At 53.7% G+C, this 5000-nt stretch overlaps 1 non-coding gene across 1 annotated transcript in view; it reads right to left on the bottom strand.

Annotated features, from left to right (window-relative positions):
- The window catches only part of LOC126433745 (small subunit ribosomal RNA), a 1910-nt gene extending 577 nt beyond the window's left edge, over positions 1 to 1333 (bottom strand). The window contains exon 1 of the ribosomal RNA XR_007578723.1: positions 1 to 1333. This exon is cut by the window's left edge and continues 577 nt beyond it. This is a non-coding gene — a ribosomal RNA (small subunit ribosomal RNA).
- Between the last annotated feature and the right edge of the window lie 3667 nt (positions 1334 to 5000).

The raw sequence follows: 5000 nt of genomic DNA, 5'->3' as shown, positions 1-5000 counted from the left end.
TCAATCCTTCCGGTGTCCGGGCCTGGTGAGGTTTCCCGTGTTGAGTCAAATTAAGCCGCAGGCTCCACTCCTGGTGGTGCCCTTCCGTCAATTCCTTTAAGTTTCAGCTTTGCAACCATACTTCCCCCGGAACCCAAAAGCTTTGGTTTCCCGGAGGCTGCCCGCCGAGTCATCGGAGGAACTGCGGCGGATCGCTGGCTGGCATCGTTTATGGTTAGAACTAGGGCGGTATCTGATCGCCTTCGAACCTCTAACTTTCGTTCTTGATTAATGAAAACATACTTGGCAAATGCTTTCGCTTCTGTTCGTCTTGCGACGATCCAAGAATTTCACCTCTAACGTCGCAATACGAATGCCCCCGCCTGTCCCTATTAATCATTACCTCGGGTTCCGAAAACCAACAAAATAGAACCGAGGTCCTATTCCATTATTCCATGCACACAGTATTCAGGCGGGCTTGCCTGCTTTAAGCACTCTAATTTGTTCAAAGTAAACGTGCCGGCCCACCGAGACACTCACTCAAGAGCACCCTGGTAGGATTGCAACGGGGTCCGCCTCGGGACGCACGAGCACGCACGAGGCGCGTCGCACGCCTTCGACTCGCCCCACCGGCAGGACGTCCCACGATACATGCCAGTTAAACACCGACGGGCGGTGAACCAACAGCGTGGGACACAAATCCAACTACGAGCTTTTTAACCGCAACAACTTTAATATACGCTATTGGAGCTGGAATTACCGCGGCTGCTGGCACCAGACTTGCCCTCCAATAGATACTCGTTAAAGGATTTAAAGTGTACTCATTCCGATTACGGGGCCTCGGATGAGTCCCGTATCGTTATTTTTCGTCACTACCTCCCCGTGCCGGGAGTGGGTAATTTGAGCGCCTGCTGCCTTCCTTGGATGTGGTAGCCGTTTCTCAGGCTCCCTCTCCGGAATCGAACCCTGATTCCCCGTTACCCGTTACAACCATGGTAGGCGCAGAACCTACCATCGACAGTTGATAAGGCAGACATTTGAAAGATGCGTCGCCGGTACGAGGACCGTGCGATCAGCCCAAAGTTATTCAGAGTCACCAAGGCAAACGGACCGGACGAGCCGACCGATTGGTTTTGATCTAATAAAAGCGTCCCTTCCATCTCTGGTCGGGACTCTGTTTGCATGTATTAGCTCTAGAATTACCACAGTTATCCAAGTAACGTGGGTACGATCTAAGGAACCATAACTGATTTAATGAGCCATTCGCGGTTTCACCTTAATGCGGCTTGTACTGAGACATGCATGGCTTAATCTTTGAGACAAGCATATGACTACTGGCAGGATCAACCAGGGAGCTGCGTCAACTAGAGCTGAGCAGCCGGCCGCCCGGGAGTGTGTCCCGGGAGCCCGCGCGAACACGCAAGCGTCCGCTCAATTATTCTGCAAACAGGAGGAGGCTGAGCTCCCCTGCACAATACACCTCGAAACCCTCTCAGGTCCCGGCGGCGCGCAGCGCCGTCCTAAGTACTTGGTCGGGTTCGAGAGAGGCGCAATCGCCCGGAGTTTGGCGAGTAGACGCTTTAGGTGCGACCACCCGTGCTCCCAACTGAGCTTGCCGCTGCCGACAGAGGCCCGGGAGCGTGCTGTCGTGGCATTGCCGGCGGGAGACAACACGCGCCACCTACGGTGGCCGGCAGCTCCAACGCCAGCGCCACAGAAGGACAAAAGCCCCACTTGGGTGCCGAAGCGAACTCTCCCAGCACAGCGCACGCGCCAACACGTCCGCACAGCTGCGATACAATCCACCTGCGAGAACCGCAGAGGCGACCGAGCAGCAGACGGCGTCGCGGCGCCGAGCGCCGGGCGGCGGCGCATCCTCAGCGCACACAGTCCTCAATCGGACCAGCACACTGCAGATGTCCACCGCGCTTCGCACCGGGCCCGCGAGGACCTACTTTGGCCGCACGGCGCCGCGTGCAGGGTGCGCCGGCGCGCAGCTGCGCCGCCTGCCGCCTCCGTCGGCCGGCGCGCCTGCCACTGGCCGCCCCCACCAGCCGGCTGTAGCGCGTGCGCCCACGCACCGCGCGGCCAGCACGCCGGGAGGCCCCCCCTCACCGGCCGGGGACGGTCCCACCCAGCCACCGCCGCGTATCGCTTCACACCCACACGCCATTCACGTTCGTGGGCATGGTGGGTATCGCTGAAACAACCGGTTGGTAGCTCAACCGATCGTCGCCATCACTGATTCACCTCTAGCGAGAACAACCGCACCACAACGGTTTACCAGTTCTTCATTTGCGTAACGTCACCAGCAAACGTAGACGTCCATCGCCATTTGCAAATTCAACGATTGTTGCATGCCTGTGTCAGGTGTCACGACACACTATGTCTGCCCACATACACGCAACAACATGTGCACGCTTCGCGAACACGTGGAAGGTGGCCCCCGTACGTATGCGATGTCCATTGCGCGAACGACTGTCAACCGGCCTCTGTCGCATGTCGCAGATGTGGAACGCAGTGCACCATGCTATCACGGTGTGTGAGAAGAGACGACTACGTCTGACAACACGCGCCACTACATCAACAGACGGCTCATGCTGATCGCCATCCACGGCATACCATACTGCAATCCAGCTCTTATAGGGAGACGACACGTAGCTGAGTGCACAATATTTGGACCGTATGGTTCGCCGTTGTTGGCGCAGTCGTGGTACGGTCACACATGTACCACGATGTATCATTCAGTACATGAGGACCAATGTGCAGTACAGTGTGTGATTTGGACGTACAACATCAGCGGACAGTTGACACAAGCCGTACCACAACGTAGGCTGTGCTTCGCCATGCGAATGCCAATGAACAACTGCGAAGGGCATTGAGCATGTACGTCCTGCTGCCGTCCGCATTACAGTGTATAGCTGCAAGGTGTTTAACATGAAGCGATACTCTGGGGACCGGGCAGTGCGAGTAGCAAACTATATTGCGGGGGTTGCAGTTAGGCAACACTACACTAATTTAACGCGTCGTATGACAATTACAGAGCAGGTTAAGGCCCAACGTGTGTTGGGTTAAGGCGCAACGTGGGTTGGGTTAAGGCGCAACGTGGGTTAGGTTAAGGCGCAACGTGGGTTGGGTTAAGGCGCAACGTGGGTTAGGTTAAGGCGCAACGTGGGTTAGGTTAAGGCGCAATATAGGTTAGGTTAAGGCGCAATATAGGTTAGGTTAAGGCGCAATATAGGTTAGGTTAAGGCGCAATATAGGTTAGGTTAAGGCGCAATATAGGTTAGGTTAAGGCGCAATATAGGTTAGGTTAAGGTACAATATGGGTTAGGTTAAGGCGCAATATAGGTTAGGTTAAGGTACAATATGGGTTAGGTTAAGGTACAATGTGGGTTAGGTTAAGGTACAATGTGGGTTAGGTTAAGGCGCAATATAGGTTAGGTTAAGGTACAATATGGGTTAGGTTAAGGTACAATGTGGGTTAGGTTAAGGTACAATGTGGGTTAGGTTAAGGTACAATATGGGTTAGGTTAAGGCGCAATATAGGTTAGGTTAAGGTACAATATGGGTTAGGTTAAGGCGCAATATAGGTTAGGTTAAGGTACAATATGGGTTAGGTTAAGGTACAATGTGGGTTAGGTTAAGGTACAAAGTGGGTTAGGTTAAGGCGCAATATAGGTTAGGTTAAGGTACAATATGGGTTAGGTTAAGGTACAATGTGGGTTAGGTTAAGGTACAATGTGGGTTAGGTTAAGGTACAATGTGGGTTAGGTTAAGGTACAATGTGGGTTGGGTTAAGGTACAATGTGGGTTAGGTTAAGGTACACATTGTTGTAAGGAAAGGTGTATTGGGGGGGGGGGGGGGCGGCGGCGGCGGCGGCCGGTTTGTTGATTGTGATTATAGTAAGTGGATGCCTGCGGCATCATCTGATTTGCCACGTCAGGATGCACCTTTGGCTCATGACAGGCGGCGCTCTGATTCCATGCTTGTGGCAGACCTGTGTCTTTCATTCCTGCCATTGTTTGTGTGCTGTGACAGGAGGCAGTATTGTGATGTTGGGTGTACCCCTGTGTAGGACATGTGTGGGTGTTGGTGGCTTAGCTGAGCAATGGTGGTTGTCGGAAGGGTGGGGTATTCTGTTTTGTGAGTGGACCTCCCGGTCTGGTTATGATAGTGTGGATTGTCTAATGTGGCGGAGAGGATGCACTGGGTGTTGTTCCATGCTGGTGCTTACATATTGTCTTTGTGCCTGTTACAGGCAGAGAGTAGTGCGTGATAAGAGTGTCTGGCTGACGTGTGGTTGTGATTGTGAGCAGAGTCTTTCAGCATGTATACGGACAGTTGTATACATTATCTGTATTTTGATGGCTCTATCTATTACTAATCAGCGCCGTGTATACGTTTCATCCGGTTCCAGTCGAAACTGTTGTATCTCTGTACATTAGTGACACGGCGAGGCCGCCATGTAGTTACTCGTCTCGGCAGCTTCCACCGGTGTATGGCAAATGATTATAAGGAATCAGTCTAGTCGTCAATACCGATAGTGTGACGTCACATGTCTGGGGTGGGGGACGCTGCGCCCTTCCGGTGGGTCATGGCCTAGGAAGACTCTTCCCACGCAGGGGGGCTTGGACTGTCATTGACTCTTCCGAGTAATATACTTGCCGTACGTTTTTGCGACTGCGAGTGCAACGCTCACCGGTACCGAAATGGATGGAGCGCCTCCTAGCTGCCGCTGAGCATCTGCATTCGTACAGAGAGCAACGCGATCGCGTCTGTAGCTCGTACGTGGTACAGCTCGCAGCTCATGTATATGGACGGCGGGAATGTCGCATATTGGACATAACTCTTCATGAAACGCACGTTATAGGGGTGGATTGCACATTGCGAGTGCGAGCAAAGTCCGCCGTGCATCCGCTGGAGTTGCGAGTTGGGCGGTTGGGGTGGGGCACGAACGGGTGCAGGTGGAGTGATTGCCGGTCCACGACTTCGTGCGGCAGAGGCGCTGGCGTTGGGG

Source organism: Schistocerca serialis, unplaced genomic scaffold, assembly GCF_023864345.2.
Source record: "Schistocerca serialis cubense isolate TAMUIC-IGC-003099 unplaced genomic scaffold, iqSchSeri2.2 HiC_scaffold_1173, whole genome shotgun sequence".
NCBI lineage: Eukaryota > Metazoa > Arthropoda > Insecta > Orthoptera > Acrididae > Schistocerca > Schistocerca serialis.
Note: the sequence above shows the minus strand (reverse complement) of the source record. Positions and strands in the feature narration are given on the sequence as shown.